General features: G+C 41.0%; 1 long non-coding RNA gene across 2 annotated transcripts in view; it reads left to right on the top strand.

The window, feature by feature from the left end:
- Positions 1 to 21,288, top strand: part of LOC106634211 (uncharacterized) — a 401,613-nt gene that overhangs the window by 37,781 nt on the left and 342,544 nt on the right. For both annotated transcript variants that reach the window (XR_008955137.2, XR_008622402.1), the window contains exon 4: positions 9,295 to 9,422. This is a non-coding gene — a long non-coding RNA (uncharacterized LOC106634211). The remainder of the gene's footprint in view (positions 1 to 9,294; positions 9,423 to 21,288) is intronic.

Genomic DNA, 21,288 nt, shown 5'->3' on the forward strand with positions numbered 1-21,288 from the left:
AAGCAAGCATTATGTTTGACGTAGGGGCGTTGCTTCTCTCGCTTTCTGAGGATGCCCTACTCTGTAATAAGAGTAGTCTCTAGTAAACTATCTTAATTTCACTCTACTCTGCTACTCACACTGAAGTCTTTCCTGTCTGAGATCCAAGAACCCACTCTTGGGGTCTGGGACAAGACCCTTTTTCCAGTAACATCTATCTATCATCTATCTATCTCCCGCCTATTGGTTCTATCTCTTTGGAGAACTCTAATACACACAGTAAAGTTAAGATTAACACACAGAAGCAGGTCATGGATTATTCATGTGGAACCACAGGGGACATTTGGTTGGGATTGCATGATTAACGCCCTACCATGTCATGTCATTGATCAACGGTCACTTCTTTCCTGAGCATTAGCATGTCTCTAAGATTTGCTCTTATCTATCAAATGAATGCAGAATGCCATTAATGTGATAAACCCCAACAGGTCCCACAGAATTTTTACAGTCTATTGTGTCAAGTTGTACTTAAGAGAGATTTTTTTACTTTATGGATCAATGATTGGATAGATCAAAATGAATCCTTTAAAGCTATCATATTTTATCAGTTTGCTGCAGTTGTCTTGCAGGCTCAATGAAACCATGTTTCCTAGAGTCCAAAAACCTGGGAGGTGACCATTGACTCTTCTAGATGAGCCGGTGTTCTCTGCTTAACTAACTGCTCAAGTTCATTCCATGAGGGAGAAACCTTCCTTTTTGACTTTGAATACCACTGCTGAGAATTGTGCTTCTATTTCACTTTGTGGAATGCTTGAAGTGATTTTTACAGAATTCTTTTTGGAAATGTTAATACTTGTGGAACAAATGGCTTATTGTTAAACTTGGAGCTGGAAGACCTGGATTTGAATGCGGATATTGCCAGTTACTAGCAGTGTGACCTCAGTTTCTTCAGTAAAATAGGATATTATCATTGTCTGACAAAGTTTTTTAGGCCTCAGTCAAAAACATGTTAAGTTAAAGTCATTTCGGTTCTTGAAAGTGCCAAGCAAATGTGAGGCACTATTAGTATTTTGTAAAAAGCCATTTCTTTAAAGGGAAGACAATTCATGAAGAAAAAATTCAAATGAAAGCAAAGTAATAAATAAAATTACCTTAAGAACTGATGAGAGAATTCTGGTTTTGTAGATGGAAATTTGTTTTTGAATTTAATGAATATACATATATTTACTCCTTTAAGTAGTTATTTTATGTTTCAAAAAGATTCAAACATTTTAATTGCAAAAAGTCTTTGCCTTGCTTTAAAAGCAAGTTTAATTTCAGGGACAATACACCTATTCATTACCCAAACCATTCCTAAGCAGTAACAGCCTTAAGAGCCTATTAATGTAAGGGGGGGTGTTAAGTCTTATTCAAAATGAATTGAACCCCTGACTCCAAGTCAGCTAGTTTATATTCTAAGACAATGAAAATTAAGAACAATGATTTAGCGACTCCAGAAGACTCAATCTAATATGATCCGAAAAAGGCCAATTATCGTAACTCTTTTAGCCAATATTAACTTCTGAATGTGTCAAATTCTCCATCTTGGAAAAACTGTGTCGACTCCAGCAGACATAAGAAGTTTTCTTCTCTCATTAACAAACCTTCTGTGTTAGACCAGAGGAAGAAGCATTTAACTGGCATTATTCTAAAAATAATCAAACAATTCAACAAATACATATTTTATAATGATTTTGTATTAAAATAGAACTGGTTTTACTTAATTGGTTGTAATTTAAAGTTCAAAATCTTAAAAATATATTGGTTGTAAAAATGTAACCAGGTTCTGTGTTATCTCTTTTCAATTTTCCTTGAAAGAGTTGCTCATTATGATATTTAAATTCTTGTGTCTTACATTTGAAAATTAGTACTGATTTTTCAATACAAAAAATCCTATCGAAACAGCTTGAAATCTTAGCAGTCTTTGTACTTTTCATAACATATTTTATTATACATATTTTATATACAAATAAATAATTAAAAATATATAAATTTTATTTTTTAATTTTTTTGAAACAGGGTCTTGCTCTGTCACCCAAGCTGGAGTGCCGTGGCACGATCTTGGCTCACTGCAACCTCCACTTCCCAGGTTCAAGTGATTCTTCTGCCTCAGCCTCCCAAGTAGCTGGGATTATAGGTGTGCACCACCATGCCTGGCTAATTTTTCTATTTTTAGTAGAGACGGGGTTTCACCATGTAGGCCAGGTTGGTCTTGAACTCCTGACCTCAAGTGATCCACCTGCCTCAGCCTCCCAAAATGCTGGGATTACAGGTGTGAGCCACTGCATCCAGCTCTGTATTATATACTGTAGTAGTCTGTACAAACAAAAGCATGTATAGAATTTTGGCATTCATGTTGAAAATATGACCACAGATTTCTTCTTAGGTATATGGGAAGATTGCCTTGTATTCTAGTTTTAGGTTTCAGCAATTTCACCGCTGACCATTTTATTGAAATCATGTAGTGCTGTAGGTAGTCAGATAATGAGATGCCACTTAAAAGGCCTGAAATACTTGGGGTTGCATAATGGGGATGTATATACTATGTTAGAGGCTAATTCCAAAATTTGAGGAAAGACTAATAAAATATTCCTCTTGTCAACTGAAGAATGATGAGGTTCATAAATTTAGAAAGGTGAGCTTTGTTTTTTATAAAGAATTGCAGCCCTCGGGTGGCCATTCTGACAGGGTTGGAAGTGTAGCCTCCTGCCAGAAGCCAGAAACGGGCACTTTGAGGGAGGGAAGAATAAGACAGGAATTTATGCTGAATGCGGTGGTTGAATATACATTTTTGTTTGTTTGTTTGTTTGTTTGTTTAGACAGAGTCTTGCTCTGTCACCCAGGCTGGAGTGCAGTGGCACAATCTCAGCTCACTGCAGCCTCTGCCTCCCAGGTTCAAGTGATACTCCTGTCACAGTCTCCCAAGTAGCTGGGATTACAGGCACCCACCACCATGCCTGGCTTATTTTTGCATTTTTTAATAGAGATGGGGTTTCACCATGTTGGCTAGGCTGGTCTCAAACTCCTGGCCTCAAGTGATCCATCTGCCTCGGCCTTCCAGTTGTTTGTTTTTGAGGCAGAGTCTCACTGTTGCCCAGGCTGGAGTTCAGTGGCCCCATCTTGGCTCACTGCAACCTCTGCCTCCCAGGTTCAAGTGATTCTCATGCCTCAGCCTCCCAAGTAGCTGGGGTTACAGGCGTGTGTCATCAAGCCTGGCCAATTTTTGTATTTTTAGTAGAGATGGGGTTTCGCCATGTTGGTCAGGCTGGTCTTGAACTTCTGGCCTCAAGTGAGCCTCCGTCTCAGACTCCCAAAATGCTGGGATTACAGGCATGAGCCACCATGCCCCACCTGAATATACATATTTAATCAGCTATAGGAAAAGGCACAAATATACGAAAAGAGAAACGTGCACATAGTTGAGCTTCATGCCTGTCCATGGGCGTCATGTTCAAAATATGGTGGCATTAGTATAATTTGAGGATGGAGTTTTCAGCCCTCTGACTCAAAAGGTGAAGCAGGCAACACAAAAACCCTCACTATACATCCTCTATAAACCGGCCAGAGCCACTTCATGTTCGGTGTTCTTTTGTCAGGAAGGAAAGCTGAGTGGTCGTTTTGTCAAAACTGCAAAAGGAAGGATAGTCACAAGGTTGGTGGAAATCACTGGCAGAGCCAGTCTTTCCCAATGGCTGGTTTCTGTTTAACCCTTAAGAAAGAAAGCCTCATGGCTGTTAGCAAGGTTGCAGGGGAGGTGAACGAGGCATGTTCAATCTTCCATGTCATCATGGCCAGGAGCACAGTTTTCAAGGTTTCTCTGCGGTACCCTTTGCCAAGAGAGAGTTCTGTTCAGCTGGTTGGGGGGGGCTCAGGATTTTATTTTTATTTCTTACTCTTAAGGGGAACATCAACTTAGAGGGTCTTGTCCATGAGACTGAAATGTCTTCCAGTTGTCTTCGAGAAGAATGTCCTCATTTGAGTTTCCCTGAAAGCAGAGGGCCTGAGACAAGTATGTGGGCTCAGGTAGTTGCTTTGGGAATGAATCCCAGGAAGCAGAAGTGAGAGAGTAGAGGCATGGGAAAACATGGAGTTATTGAGCTAGCTACCCCTGTGGAAAACTGGGGCTCCATTCTATTGAAGAGCTTCTAAGAAACTTTGTGGAATCCCTCAGAGATGTTTTAGGGAAGGACAGGGAGACTGGGACACCCGTCTATTAATTCAGTCTCCCGTTGATTGTGGGTTTTGCTAGAGGCACTTTGGCACCATGCACTTCCAAGTGTGCCTGTTTAGGGGAGAGGCAGGCTGAGTTGCTTTCAGTGACTGCAGAGAAAGTCCAAATTGTGAGATGCCACAGCACAGCTTGAGGTGGGATGCTGGTTGCTTGCACAGACTTGTCCTTCACAGCGGTGCTGAAATCTAGTGGCCAAGGGAACTGGTTGAGGCACCACAAGTGTCTGCTGCTACAGATAAGAGAAAGCAAATAGTATAAGAGAAGTTATTATCCAATTATTTCTAATAGAGTTGAGGGAGTGTCATTGCTGTAGGGTCATGGTCTGTACAGAGTGGTGTATGAGATGAGAATGTGCTACCCCAAAATATGCCTCTTTGGCGTAAAGATTACTTTGAGCTGATCATTTTTAGACACTAGACACAAGAGAAGTTTTGAAAACACAAACATTTCCCTTTTGTAAGGGAAACTTACACCTATAAAGAAAAATGTCCATTTGTAAGTGTGTCTCCCTCTCTGTACGAAGAAGGGAAAGATGATTAAATTACTAGAGACCCACCCACCTAAATCTGCATAACAAGCCTTACTCTTATTTACTGTGCTGTTTCCAGTCACATCCCCATTACTGGCCTTCCCAACACCCTTCTTTCTTTGTTTCAGCAGAAGATGGTGCTTAAGCCTGAATTCTAAGTCACCTCTTGGAGATTTGCTCATTTCTTTGGGTATCTCCCAGTATACATGAGGTATATATGTTATTAAACTTCTGTTTGCTATACTATGCAGCCGTAAAAAAGGATGAGTTCATGTCCTTTGTCGGGACATGGATGAAGCTGGAAACCATCATTCTGAGCAAACTATCGCAAGGACAGAAAATCAAACGCCGCATGTTCCCACTCATAGGTGGGAAATGAACAATAACACTTGGACACAGGGTGGGGAACATAACACACTGGGGCCTGTCGTGGAGTCGGGGGAGGAGGAGGGATAGCATTAGGAGAAATACCTAATGTAAATGACAAATTAACAGGCAGCAAACCAACATGGCACATGTATACATATGTAAGAAACCTGCACGTTGTGCACATGTACCTTAGAACTTAAAGTATAATAATAAAAGTAAATAAATAAATAAACTTCCATTTGCTTTTCTCTTGTTAATGTGTCTTCTGTTACAGGGGTCCATCTCAACTAAGAACTCTGAAAGTTAGAAAGAAAATTATTTTTCCTCCCCTACAGTTTAAAATGAGAGTTAAAGGCATTTTCTTGTATTACACAGAAGAAGGAGAATGCTGTGATTTTTCATGATTAATGTTGAGTATCGAAATGGATGTCTTTCTATAATGGCTGGAGTCTAATTAGCTATCCTGATTTGAAGAAAGCAGGTTTTCAGAAACACAGTGTCATATGTTCCTCCTAAGTTCATTAAGTAACCACTGATCTGCAATTTGGTATCCCAGATGGACCTACCCTCAGGAAGTGAATGTCCTGTGCAAAGGGCTATTTTTCAGATAAAGCTCCCAAGATATGGAATAGTGTTGTAGAAAAAAACTGGGTTCTTGTCATGCGACCAGGAAAATTTAGACATACAGATGCATTGTAGGGTGAGTAGGGCAGGGTTTATTAAGTGAAAAGAAAATGGGAAAGAGGAACTCTCAGCAAAGCGAGAGAGAGTCCTGCCAGCAGGTCACTTGCCTCACAGATTGAATCCCAGGTCACCACTCAGGAACTGAAGAGGCCAGGCTCCTCCCCGCTGCAAAAGGTGCAGACTTCCCAAGGCTCCACCCGCGTCCTCCCGGTGCACAGGTGGACATTATTCAGAATCAGTCGGGAAAGGGCGGGTTTCATCTGGGACCAGCAGTTTGGTTTTTCAGCCTTCAGGCTGTTTTATGCTTGGAGGTGGGGACCCTTTCGCCGGGGACCCATGGCTGTCTTCTGTCTCTATCAATAGCATATTTGAGTGCAGGGCTGAGGCAGCCTCTTGGAGGCTTATTATCATGTATCAAATTCTTACACCAGAGAAAATCAGAGTTGTGATTTGAAGCGTTATTAGGGTAATTGCATCTGAGATTTTGAATAATCATCAACAGTCACCTAATCTGCATCACTTATTTTATAAAAAGGCTAATAGACATTAATAATTTACCTGACATCAAATAGTTTGTGAACAGACAGGCTGGAACTCTTCAGACTGGAATTCAGTTGAATACTCTGCAATGGCATCATAGATAATATGCATTTGTCAATATGCATAATCAAGATTTTATTTTTGTACCATGCAGGATCATTGTTTAAGTACACAGTGATATACTTCCTGACCTTTAGAATTTTAAATCACTGGGCTTAGTGAAATCCCCCAAACACATTTAAAAACTCATAGAAAGGCATATGAATGCAAGCATTTGGAGTGTTCTGAATACCAAAAGCCAAAACCAGTACAGGTAAATGACAAGCATCATTTAAAAAGAATGTCTGAACAGCTGGCTGAATAAATCAGCCAAAGTTGAAACACTCTTTTCACTTGTCTGTGAAATTTTTCTTCCTAGAAGTGAGGGAGTCCCTTGAGGGAAAGAGGATAACAGGTAAGCGTATTCACTGTTTGCCACTTCTAGAAATAAAATGCTGCGTATGTATTCATATGTGTGATATATAACACACAACTAAACTTTTTTTTTTTTTGAGACAATGTCTCTCTTTGTTGCCCAGGCTGGAATGCACTGGTGTAATCACAGCTCATGGCTCACAGCCCACCTCCTGGGCTCAAGGGTGGGCTCCCACCTCAGCCTTCCGAGTGGCTGGGACCATAGGTGCACACTACCATGCCTGGCTAATTTTAAAATTTTTTATAGAGATAGGGTCCCATTACGTTGCCCAGGCTGGCCTTGAATTACTGGCCTCAAGCAATCCTCTGGCCTTGGCCTCCCAAAGTGCTGGGATTACAGGTGTGAACCACTGCACCCAACCACAAGTAAACTTTTGAATCCAAGGAGACACATGGTGTGGGGTCCAGACTGCTGTGACCATCCTATGTCAGGGCAAGTCTAGTGCTTCACTATCAAAGACATTTCAGAAACATAGGCTGGGCTTGGTGGCTCACGCCTGTAATCCCAGCACTTTGGGAGGCCAAGGCAGGCAGATCACCTGAGGTCCAGAGTTCGAGACCAGCTTGGCCAACATGGTGAAACCCTGTCTCTACTAAAAATACAAAAATTAGCCTGGCATGGTGACGACCTCCTGTAATCGCAGCTACTAGGGAGGCTGAGGCAGGGGAAACACTTGGACCCAGGAGGTGGAGGCTGCGGTGAGCCAAGATTGCGCCACTGCACTCCAGCCTGGGTGACACAATGAGATACTATCTTAACAAACAAACAAACAAGCAAACAAACAGAAAATGAAAGAAAGAAAGAAAAAGAAATTTCTGAAGCAGAATAAAACACCAGCCACTGAAATTGGAGTTAATATAAGTGCTTTGTGACTTTGGTTTATACTTTTGTTGCTAGGGACGTGGAATTTTCACTTTTACCTCCAGCTTGGAACCAGCCGTAAACCAGTGTCTCCCAATGGCTAGCTAAGAGCATTTCCTAGTCTGGGAAGGAGATAGAACCTCATTTTCCTTTCTACATTCCCTATGAGGCACTCAAAGTCCTTGAAATCATATTTCCCAGGAATCACGAATGAACCAATCTAAACTCTGTGGGGATGATAGACTTTCTTGAGGTCCTCTGGATTTCCTAGGTCCAAGGATTGGTATTTGTGGTAGTGGGTGATGCCCAAGGGTGAAGGAGAACTGTTACTATATTCAGAACCCTGAGAGTTCATTCTGTCCTTCACTTGAAGGAAAACTATCAACAGGTAATAGCACCCCTTAGACTTGCTCCTTCTTCTGTGGACGCCCTTTTCTGGCCATGGGCACTTGAAGGAAATGAATGAGAGGCCCAGGACATAGGCGCTGGGGAAGGAGTAGAGATTGATGTCAGCTCTTTCCTGGAAAGGTTAACAGAAACTACAGGGCATGATTTATTGAAATAATCTGGGTGAAAATGCTTGTATATGCTAATCTTATTTTTTATTTTATTTTGTTTTATTTTTGAGACAGGCTCTCCCTCTGTCACCCAGGCTGGAATGCAGTGGCACGATCTTGGCTCACTGCAAACTTCGCCTCCAAATTCATGTGATTCTCCCGCCTCAGCCTCCTGAGTAGCTGGGATTACAGGTGTGTCCCACCACTTCTGGCTAATTTTTTTTTATTTTTTTATAATTATTTTTTTTTTAGTAGAGACGGGGTTTCACCATGTTGGTCAGGCTTGTCTGGATCTCCTGACCTCAGGTGATCCGCCCGCCTCGGCCTCCCAAAGTGCTGGGATTACAGGTGTGAGCCACCGTGCCTGGCCTAATCTTATGTTTTAATTTTAAATATTATTTTTATAATTAATGTTCACATCCCTTATTTATTGAATGAAAACAATGCAATGGGTTAGATAAGTGCTAGAACTAATGCTCTATAATAAACTCTAAAAAACCCTAGCCGGCTGGGCGCAGTGGCTCACGCCTGTAATCCCAGCACTTTGGGAGGCCGAGGCGGGCGGATCACAAGGTCAGGAGATCGAGACCATCCTGGCTAACACAGTGAAACCCCATCTCTACTAAAAATACAAAAAATTAGCCGGGCATGGTGGCGGGCGCCTGTACTCCCAGCTACTCGGGAGGCTGAGGCAGGAGAATGGTGTGAACCCGGGAAATGGAGCTTGCAGTGAGCCGAGATCGAGCCACCTCACTCCAGCCTGGGTGACAGAGTGAGACTCCATCTCAAAAAAAAAAAAAAAAAAACCCTTTCTTGGTGGAAAATGTCAAAACTATTTAAAGGGAGTGAGAATAGTATAACGAACCTGGGTATGCATCTAATCTAGCTCCAACAATTATAAAATATCAGTTCACAGCCAATTTTATTTGATCTGTATCTCTCTCTGTCCCTCCTCAAATTATTTCGAGGCAAATACCGGACATATTTATATTTACCTTTAATCTTTTCTTTTCTTTTTTTTTTTTTTTAGATACAGGGTCTCACTCTGTTGCCCAGGCTGGAGAACAGTGGCACGATCATGCGTTATTCACTGCAGACTTGAACTCCTGGCCTCAAGCAATCTTTCTACCTTGACCTCCCAAAGTGCTGGGATTACAGGTGTGAGCCACTGTGTTTAGCCTAGACTTACCTTTAATAGCTTTTGATAAGTTATTTTTTAATGTAATTTTGATAAAATAATTGTACCTAAAATGTACTAATGTGTTGGTATTGTCTACTATCCAATCTACGAACAAATTTCACTGATTCGTTCGTAACTGACCCCAGAGTTAGTTTGTTTGAATCACTGTAACTGAGCCTCTATTATAAAGATCATACGATGTTTGTTTTACCTACTTTCCCTTTCCCCTTGTCCTTTTCTTGCTCTATGCGTGCTTGCTTGCATGTCGTTATTTCAGTAGAAGGTAGTCACTAATAAATGATTAACTTCATATCCTAACCTACAGGGGTGCCTGGCAGATTGATGAACTTGTTTTTCTTTTAAAGAACCATGATCCTTAGGTTATGCAGACCTCCTTGATGGTGTCCAGAAATTTGGGTAGAGGGATGCCAACAGCTTTGATCACTGGGGGAGTTTCATCTCCCGTATACCCACCTTACTCATACAAGTCCCCAGTTAAATTCAAAGGCAGGGCAGATTTGAGAGACTGTCTCTCCTGCCCTCTTGCTTTGGTCAAATTGAATAAACCTTTCTCTGTTCCTGAGTGCTGATGTGTCAGTGTTTGGCTTACCATGTGTCAGGTGCACAGACCTAAATTTGGAGATTCTGTAACATCAAGACCCATATGACGTTCACATACTGGATTAGGCTGATGACTCATATATCTCTCTTTTAATGTGTGACCATTTACATCTCTTTCTCTCTCTCCTCCCTTTTTTTTTTTTTTTGGCAATTTCTTTGTTATTAATGGTCTTGTTTTAAAGTGAAGTATTGTCATTTAAGTTTATATATCAATGTTATCATTATTTGTTTATTTACAACAAAGTTTTATGCCAAGGCAGTCATGCCATTGCCCACCTGACCTGCTTTTCCACCATCAGTTTTACCTGTGTGTGTCCCTGGATCATCAGGAAGCATTGATTGAGAATCTTTTTCTCTTAATCTGCCTTACTATTTTCTAATGTAGTTACTGATCAAACTTAGCAGTAACCCACTCATTTTGTGTGTAGGCAAAAGCAACTATGAATAAACAGAAGAAGTTTCCCACAGTGGGTAAATGTGTGGACCTGGGTTTGAAACCTGATGAAACTTGCTGGCTGTGCCCCCTTGGGCCAGGGATTAACTGCTGTCACTCTTAGTTCCCTCAACCCTCAGGTGCATGTGATTATATTCACTACCTGATATGGTTTGGCTCTGTGTCCCCACCCAACTCTCATCTTGTAGCTCCCATAATTCCCATGTGTTGTGGGAGGGACCCGGTGGGAGGTGATTGAATCATGGGGGTGGGTCTTTCCTGTGCTGTTCTTGTGATAGTGAATGTGTCTCATGAGATCTGATGGTTTTAAAAACGGGAGTCCTCCTGCACAAGTTCTCTCTTTGCCTGCTGCCATCCACATAAGATGTAACTTCCTCCTCCTTTCCTTCTGCTGTGATTGTGTATCCTCCCCAGCCACATGGAACTGTAAGTTCAACAAACTTCTTTCTTTTGTAGATTGCCCAGTCTCAGGTATATCTTTATCAGCAGCATGAGAACAGATCAATACAGTAATTTGGTAGCAGGTAGTGGGGTGCTACTCTAAAGATACCTGAAAATGTAGAAGTGATTTTGGAACTGGGTAACAGGCAGAGGTTGGAACAGTTTGGAGGGCTCAGAAGACAGGAAAATGTGAGAAAGTTTGAAACTCCCTAGAGAGTTGTTGAATGACTTTGACCAAAATGGTGATAATGATATGGACAATGAAATCCAGGCTAAGGTGGTCTCAGATGGGGATGAGGAAGTTGTTGGGAAGTAGAGCAAAGGTTATGTCTTGTTATGTGTTAGCAAAGAGACTGGTGGGATTTTGCCCCTGACCTAGAGATTTGTGGAACCTTGAGCTTGAGAGAGATCATTTAGGGTATCTGGCAGAAGAAATTTCTAAGCAGCAAAGCATTCAAGAGGTAACTTGGGTGCTGTTAAAGGCATTTAGTTTTATAAGGGAAGCAGGGCATGAAAGTTTGGAAAATTTGCAGCCTGACAATGCAATAGAAAAGAAAATCCCATATTCTGAGGAGAAAATCAAGCTGGCTGCAGAAATTTGCATATGTAACAAGGAGTTAAATGTTAATCCCCAAGACAATGGGGAAAATGTCTCCAGGGCATGCCAGAGGTCTTCACAGCAGCCCCTCCCATCACAGGCCTGCAGGCCTAGGAGGAAAAAGTGATCTCTTGGGCCAGGCCCAGGGTCCCCATGCTGTGTGCAGCCTGGGGACTTGGTGCCTTGTGTCCCAGCTGCTCCAGCCATGGCTGAAAGGGGCCAACATAGAGCTCGGACTGTGGCTTCAGAGGGTGCAAGCTGTAAGCCTTGGCAGCTTCCATGTGGTGTTGAGCCTGCCAGTGCACAGAAGTAAAAAATTGGGGTTTGGGAACCTCTGCCTAGATTTCAGAAGATGTATGGAAATGCCTGGATGCCCTGGCAGAAGTCTGCTATAGGGGAGGGGCCCTCATGGAGAGTCTCTGCTAGGGCAGTACGGAAGGGAAATGTGGGATCGGAGCCCCAACACAGAATCCCTACTGGGGCACTGCCTAGTGGAGCTGTGAGAAGAGGGCCACCATCCTCCAGACCCCAGAATGATAGATCCACTACAGCTTGCTCCATGCACCTGGAAAAACCGCAGACACTCAACACCAGCCCATGAAAGCAGCCAGGCAGGAGGCTGTACCCTGCAAAGCCACATGGGCGGAGCTGCCCAAGATCATGGGAACCCACCTCTTGCATCAGCATGACCTGGATGTGAGATTTGGAGTTAAAGGAGATTATTTTGGAGCTTTAAGATTTGACTGCCCCTCTAGATTTCAGACTTGCATAGGGCCTGTAGCCCCTTTGTTTTGGTCAATTTCTCCCATTTGGAACAGCTGTGTTTACACAATACCTGTACCCCCATTGTATCTAGGAAGTAGCTAACTTGCTTTTGATTTTACAGGCTCATAGGTAGAAGTGACTTGCCTTGTCTCAAATGAGATGTTGGACTGTGGACTTTTGAGTTAATGCTGACATGAGTTAACACTTTGGGGGACTGTTTGGAGCACATGATTGGTTGTGAAATGTGAAGACATGAGATTTGGGAGGGGCAAGGTGTGGAATGATATGGTTTGGCTCTGTGTCCCCACCCAAATCTCATCTTGTAGCTCCCATAACTCCCACTTGTTGTGGGAGGGACCCAGTGGGAGATGATTACATCATGGGGCTGGTTCTTTCTCTTGCTGTTCTCATGATAGTGAATGGGTCTCACAAGATCTGATGGTTTTAAAAAGGGGAGTATGCCTGCACAAGCTCTCTCTTTGCCTGCTGCCATCCACGTAAGATGTGACTTCCTCTTCCTTGCCTTCTGCCATGATTGTGTGGTCTCCCCAGCCATGTGAAACTGTAAGTACAATAAACTTCTTTCTTTTGTAAATTGCCCACTCTTGGGTATGTCTTTATCAGCACCATGAAAATGAACTAACACACTACCTTAGAGTGTTAGTGTGAAAAGAGGCAATGTTTGAAATTTTTAGCTTGGTACTGCCCACACTGTGAGCATTCAGTAATTGTGAGCTGTAATGCTCACTGTTGTGTTCCATTCCCACAGTAATTTTTGTGTATGTGTTTTGATTTTTTAGACTTAAAAAATACAGTTTTAGATTTATAGAACAATTGAACAGATATTACATAGAGTTCTATACACCCACCCCATCCCTACCTCTCAATTTCCCTCCACAATTTCCCCTATTATTAACAACTTGCATTGGTGTGGTACATTTGTTAAAATTAATGAACCAATATTGATATATTATTGTTAACTATAGTCCATAGTTTACATGAGGGCTCACTCTTTGTGTTGTGTACTTCTATGGTTTTGACAAGAGTATAATAACACATATCCACTGAAAGGGATCAGAATATGCTACCCCAAAATATTCTACTTTGGCATGAGAATTATTTTGAGCTGAAGGCAATTTAGAAGCAGCAGACTCAGGAAGAGCTCTCTGACCTCTCTTTTCTGCCTAAAAGCAGGGGATAAATTTCCCTTTTCCCATACTGAGGAGAGGAGAATGATTCCCCATTCTTACAACCAGAGAGAACTTGAGTTTGTGTAGCAAATCTCAGTAAACAACCCTTATCTACCATGTACTTCCTAGTCACCTTCTCCCAATTTACCACCCCTAGGAACCCAAGCTCCCCCTTTCTTTTGTCTAGTCATGTCTCCCCAAGTTATCATCCTTTGCTAAAATGGTGTATTAGTCCCTTTTCATGCTGCTGATAAAGACGTATGCTAGACTGGGTAATTTATAAAGAAAAAGAAATTTCATGGACTCATAGTTCCATGTGGCTGAGGAGGCCTCACAATCATGGCAGAAGGTGAAAGATATGTCTTATATGGTGGCAGGCAAAAAGAGAGAGTGAGAACCAAGTGAAAGGGTTTCCCCTTATAAAACCATCAGATCTCATGAGACTTATTTAGTACCATGAGAACAATATGGGTTAAACCCATGATTCAGTTATCTCCCACTGGGTCCCTCCCACAACATGTGGGAATTATGGGAGCTACAATTCAAGATGAGAATTGGGTGGGGACAGAGCCAAACCATATCAAATGGTATATAAGCCCCAGGGTCTAACTACCTCTTTGAGTTTTCAGTTATGAAGACCCTGTGCACATAAAATTAAAAATAAACTTTGTCTGCCTCTTCTCTGATTAATCTATCTGTTTTCAGTTTAACTCTTAAATTCCAGCCACAGAAACTAAGAGGGTAGAGGAAGTTTTTCCTCCCCTACATATTCATTATAGTTTCATACAGAACAATTTAACCACCCTAAACATACCCTGTGTACCTATTCATCTTTCTCTCCCTCCCTTAAAATCTCTGGCAGCCACTGTCTTTACTGTCTCTATAGTTTTGCCTTTTCCAAAATGTCATATGGCTGGAATCATATAGCACGTATCTTTTTTAGTCTGCTGTCTTTCACTTAGCAATATGACTTAAAGTTTCATTTAAAAAAACGCATGTGATTTGTAGTTAATGGAAAGGATTACATAAAGCACATTTTATGTGAAGACATGGGAGTTGCTTTTGATATTTTTACTTCCTTGATTCAATATGAGACTGATTAGAGGGCTTTCTCTTCCAGCACTGACCAGAGGGTAGAAAGAAAAATGTGAGGATTCTGGATTCTCTTTATAAGCCCATTGTTTGTGGTAATAGCTCATCCAGGTTGAGTTTAGTGCAGTGGCTCCTACAGCTGATCCGTGAACTAGCTGCAACCTGAAAATACAGATTCCTTCATCCCTGGGAGTTTCTGACTCTGGAGCACTGGAGAAAGACCCAGGACTGCACTTTTAATGGGCTTCTCATGTGATACTTACTTATACAGAACCATTTCTTTGGTAGTAAAAAGGAATACTGGCTTTGGTCTCAGAGGATTTGGCGTCAAGTCCTCTCTCTTCATTGAAGCACCAAATATTTATTTAACTCCTCCCATGTGCCAGACCTTGGACCAGGCTCTGGATTGATACAACAGTGAGCTTAATAGTCATGCTTTCTACCCTTTACAAGCTTACACTGGAGAAGAGGCAGGCATTAAGTAAATAATTACAGAAATAAATCTTATTCATCAACTATGCTAAGTGCTAAGAAAGAAAATACAAAATGCTATGAGAGAGTGTTAAAAAAGGGATCTGGCTTTGTTTGAAATGGGGTCAATGATTCACTTTTCCCTGAGATAATGACTTTGAACTGAGATATTATTTACGTGACATGAGGGAAAGATGTCTGCCACCCAGGCACACAAGGTCCATATGGCTTGGAACACAAGGAGAGAGAGAGATGAGGCTGCAAATTAACCACTTGATATCTGTCCTTCTGCAGATAAACAGCCAGGGTCTCTGGGTGTCTAGCTATCCTCCTACTCAACTGCACTGAAATTTCTCCCAAATCTCCAAAACATGTTTAGTAATTCTGCCAATTATATTTATCAAGAGCTTAAACAATCAGATTGTTAGTAGCCTTTTCTTAAAAAGTGTTAGAATTTTAGTTGTTAGTGAATGATTCTTAAAAGGCTGTTCTGTCTTTGGGTTAGGGCCAATTATTCATTTACTGAAAGATATACGCAGAAAAGAAAAGGATCTGATTCTGCATTGCCACTACTTAAGCACTGTGTAATGCTTGAGCTTTTGTGAAGTGTCTGTAGCCTCATTTCATCTTCACTGTAGACTTGTGGAAATGCATTATTATTATGCCAATTGTACAGATGCAGAAGTAAAGGCTGAGAGAAATATAGAGGCTCACTGCATTGACACAGTGAGGAATTGATTGCAGTGGTTGGCTGTCAGGGAACAGTCAATGTCCCTAGCTAGGACCATTTTAATACTACCATTGTGTCAGTTTTGGGCCCCAGTTATGCATTCTCTTTTGGAAGATATACAACCTGGACATACTTATGTGAACCCCGAAAATCTGAGGCAGGTCTCAGTTAGTTTAGAAAGTTTATTTGCCAAGGTTGAGGATGCACGCCCATGATGCAGCCTCAGGAGGTCCTGAAGACATGTGCCCGAGGTGATCAGAGCACAGCTTGGTTTTATACATTTTAGGGAGACATGAGACATCAATCATCATATGTAAAATGAACATTGGTTTAGTCTGGAAAGGAGGGACAACTCGAAGCAGGGAGTGGGCTTCCAGGTCATAGGTAGATAAGAGACAAATGGTTGCATTTCGAGTTTGTGATTAGCCTCTCCAAAGGAGGCCATCAGATATGCGTTTATCTCAGTGAGCAGAGGGGTGACTTTGAACAGAATGGGAGGCAGGTTTGCCTTTAGCAGTTCCCAGCTTGACTTTTCCCTTTAGCTTGGTGATTTTGGGGGTCCAAGATATTTTCCTTTTCTTTTCTTTTTTTGTTTTTTTTGAGATGGAGTCTTGCTCTGTTGCCCAGGCTGGAGTGCAGTGGTACAATCTCAGATCACCGCAACTTCTACCTCCAAGGTTCAAGTGATTCTTCTGCGTCAGCCTCCCATGTAGCTGGGATTCCAGGAACGTGCCACCATGCCTGACTAATTTTTGTATTTTTAGTAGAGATGGCGTTTCACCACGTTGGCCAGGCTGGTCTTGAACCCCTGACCTCAGGTGATCCACCTGCCTCGGCCTCCCAAAGTGCTGGGATTACAGGCATGAGCCCGGCCTTTCCTTGCACACTTACATCCCAGGATCTTACTTAATGCTGGAAATGAGGTTCTATGGAGGACTCCCGGTGTTTTTTCTCCTGCTCTCCAAAGCCAACCAAGATCTCTTCAGAAATCTTCAGCTCAGCCCAAAGGAGAAACTTCCAAGGTAAATGAATTTTCCTAAAAGTATAAATGATATTAAGAATTCTGCCCATATGGACTGGGATTATGCTTTATCTCCTGATGGGCCTTTTTCAAAATAAATCATGTTCCTACTCTCCATCTTAGCAGATGATGAAGGCAATTGCTGCTGAAATGGAACCATGTGTTAAACCCTGCATTAAAGCAAGTGTAGGTTTATTACATACATTGGACACAGTAGGTGACAATGTAGAATTATTTATTTTAAGGGTACAAGACCATTTACCTTCCTTCCTCAATATCCTTCTTATACCTTATTATAGTGCTGCACTTTACACTGTAAGAATCATTCCTTGGAATTTGTAAGGCCTTGAATATAAAAAGCCCCTGTTAAAATAGCATGCTACCTAAGAAAAGTAACCCATTAACATCCATTAAGGCTTAAGTGTTAATTATAATCATGAAGTTTGAAAGTTATGGCTAAATGATTTATTATTCAGAAGCCAAAGGCTTCTAGATTTGTTTGACTCCAAGGATAGAGTCAAAAGTTCAAACGATTCTAATAATGCAAAAATATCAAGAAATTATGGAATCTTCTCATTCCACCTTTCATCTTTATCTTAAACTGCTACTATTTCAAAATATATTTGTTAGTCATGCCGATTACTGTGAGGTTATCAAGGGTAGTCTACAATATAGAGCCTTTACTTTCTTTTCAGAGCTTTATGGGAGAACTGGTTGCCTTCTATGTTTTCCCTTGAGAATTTTGCTTATCTGTTGTGTCTGTCCTAAATGCTACAGTAGTTGGTCTCAGACTGAGCTGTGCTTTTGTACACTGTCATGGACAGTAGCATTTATGAAGCATTTTTTGCATACAATTCTTGTCTTTGATAGTGATTATATTTTGTATTTTAATAAATTATCCTGGGCTGGGTGTAGTGCCTCATGCCTGTAATCCCAGTACATTGGGAGGCCAAGGGAGGTGGATCACTTGAGCCCAGGAGTTTGAGACCAGTTGCAGAAACCCCATCTCTATAAAAAATACAAAAATTAGCAGGGCGTGATGGCACATGCCTGTAGTCCTAGCTACTCGGGTGGGAGGATCACCTGAGCCTGGGGAGATTGAGGCTACAGTGAGCCAAAAGCATGTTACTGCACTGCAGCCTGGGCAACAGAGTGAGACCCTGACTCAAAAAAAAAAAATTACCTTGAATTTTTCTTTAAAAAATAAAACATATTTAGAGCTCAGGTTTTGTCTCATTGAATTCTAAGTCCTATTACTCAGCTGAGTTTTTTTATGGCCTTGTTGAATTGTCAACAGAGACAGTAGATTACTGATTCATTAAGTATATATTCTCTCTAGCAGGAAAATGGAATAAGGAATGTACTTGCATTTCCACATTTCCTGACACCATCATTTTAACTTTATTCATTAAGTTTATTTTACAGTGTGTGAGACTCAAAACAAAAATCTGCCATTAGCTCCAGTTTGGCTCCAAAATAAAATATTACTTTGTTCATTCATTTTCACATGTCGTATTAAAGTGCTGTCACTGGGCTGATGCTAGGATCCTCACTGGAGGGAAATGGATGGAGCACATTCTATGGAGGACATAGAGAGAAATCTGGAGCATAAGGAAAAGGGCCAGGCTACGTTGGGTTGGACATCTCAGTTGATGATACAGGGTATCCAAGAAGCTTTAGTTTCCCACGTATGGTTAGGATATAGGTACCTGGATATTGAAGATATAGGAAGTAGAACATAAGAAATAATTTTTCCAGTTCACAGCTCTGTTTTGAGAAAGGCTCTGAGCAAGTAAAAAGGAGCAAATGCTTATCTGAGTAGAACTTCAACGGTATGGCTTGTGATAGCCAGTCTCATGCAGGTACGTCCTTGGGATTTAACATATACAGACTGGGTTCAGTTTAGAGGATGCTCTAGCAATTTGAGAAGCCAGGAAAACCTCCCAAACCCCTTAGACCCAGACAGAAAGAATCAATGAGGGAATGATTCACTCAATGAATAATTACCAACTGGAGTGAAGGATTCTCTAGTCTAGTGATTCTCAATGAATAAGCATTATATCATCTCTGTCAGAAATGTATGTATGTTAAAATGCAGATTCCTGGGCCCTACCTCAGGCTAACTGGAGCAAAATTTCTATGAAGTGGGGTCTAAGAATATGCATATTCACAGATATGCTAGAAGGTTCTTATTCATATTTACAGCAGACACTTATCCTTGGGGAGATGTCAAACCAGCCAAGTGGGAATGAAGGTAAAACTTTGAGCCTGCAGCACAAATGGGCTGAGATATTTTGGGTAGAGCTTCTTCTTATGGACAACACAATAGTCACATGAGTAGCAAAAGGCTTCATAAAATATTTTGACCTCCACAGGTGACATAACTTTCTTTTGCTGTCAACTCCTGATTTATTTTAGAGAAATTTCGTTTTTAAAAGTTCTCTCTGATAGGTAAATGTGCTGAGGCACTGAGTGTACTTTTAGTTCTTGCACTGGAATGTAGTCTAATAAAATAAAATTCCATGCAGCTATTTGGATGACATCTGTTTGAATAGCACAGTAGGACAAATAGATTTGTGTCTATGTATATTATTTATGTGTTGTATTATTAGCAAATATGATAGTATTAGCAAATATGATAGTATTATCAGCAAATATGGTATGATAGTTGTATTATTAGCAAATATGTATATTATTTATGTGTTGTATTATTAGCAAATATGATAGCTTTAATAATAATCTAATATTAATTTATACTACTTAATTTTGACAAAGAAGTAGAATTGAAGTAGAGATTTGATATTAAAGGCATTTATCCATCTGCTTTGGAGTGGCAATTGGTATATAGAGAATGGGCTTTTTAGATTCACATAAATGTTGGTCTCACCTTTTCCATTTGCTCATTGTGTGACCTTGGCATATTATTTAGCTTCTCTGAATCTGCGTTTTTTTAACTACAAAAAGAGGACAATAGTACATTACTTCTATGATATAGAAAATCATGGCCGGGCGCGGTGGCTCACGCATGTAATCCCAGCACTTTGGGAGGCCGAGGTGGGCGGATCACAAAGTCAGGAGATGGAGACCATCCTGGCTAACATGGTGAAACCCCATCTCTACTAAAAATACAAAAAAAATTAGCCAGGTGTGGTGGTGGCGGGTGTCTGTAGTCCCAGCTACTCGGGAGGCTGAGACAGGAGAATGGCATGAACTCAGGAGGCAGAGCTTGCTGTGAGCTGGGTACCACAGCGAGACTCCATCTCAAAAAAAAAAAAAAAAAAAGAAAAAAAAGAAAATCACCTTAAGGCTGATATATATGGTAGCTCACACCTGTAATACCAACATTTTGGGAGCCTATGGCAGGAGGCTTGCTTGAGCCCAGGAGTCTGAGGTTGCAGTGAGCTGTGATCGTGCCACTGCACTGCAGTCTGGGTGACACAGTGAGACTCCGTCTCAAAGAGAACAAAAGTAAGAGAGAAAGAGAGAGAGAAAGAAAGGAAGAAAGAGAGAAAAGAAAGAAAGAAAAAAGAAAAGAAAAGAAATAAAAAAGAAAAAAGAAAGAAAAAAGAAAAGAAAGAAAGAAAGGAAAGAAAGAAAAAAGAAAAAAGAAAAGAAAGAAAAAGGAAAGAGAGAAATGAAGAAAATCAGTTTAATATAGTACTTGGAACATATCAAATGCTCACGAAATTTAGTGCCCTTCATTGCACTGGAGAAGTTAGGTGGCATTTTGTAGCTCCGTATGCTCAGATACAGTTTGTTTTTGAGCTGGGAATATTTCAGACTTCATCTTTTCTTTCTTAGTCCTATAATTTTCCTTTATTCATAATGCAGTCATCCCTTTCCCACCCTTGGAAACAGTGAAATGTGGGACCAACCTTGCTATATTACTAATTTTGCAAAGCTTGCTGACAGTGACCTCTCCAGCAGTAGCATTCACTCTTTTGCCTTAAAAAATTTCTCACAAAAGCTCTCCACTAGGCATAAGCATTACTCTTAGTCCTCCCACTGCTTCAGTGTGGCACAGTCATCAGTAATATGTATATTTCCACTTTGGCTAGGGTCTATTTCTCTGCTTTGCTCAGAAGGTACCACTGACCTTTCTGATTAGCTGAGTTGCAGATGACTGAGCTTGCACATAAAAGGGACAGTCAGAAAATAAATCTTCCCTGTGTCTGTCTAGACAGACTCCAAGAGTCAGGAAAAATTCCGCTGAAAGTCCATAAATCTTCCATCTTTCTTCCTGAAAACATGTACGAGAACAGTTCTCCTGTCACTACGTATGAGAGCATTCCTGAATGCGTGGGTAGGGTTTTTGATGTCAATTTTTTTTATATCAACTGGTAAAACTTTTATTTTACAAGCAATAGGAATTGGATCAAATGATTATTATAATCCAGAAGAAGTATTTTGGAACCACAGCAAATGCCATTATACATACTGCCAATACAGGTTTAATAGACA

Source organism: Pan paniscus, chromosome 22 (genome assembly GCF_029289425.2).
Source record: "Pan paniscus chromosome 22, NHGRI_mPanPan1-v2.0_pri, whole genome shotgun sequence".
Taxonomy (NCBI): domain Eukaryota; kingdom Metazoa; phylum Chordata; class Mammalia; order Primates; family Hominidae; genus Pan; species Pan paniscus.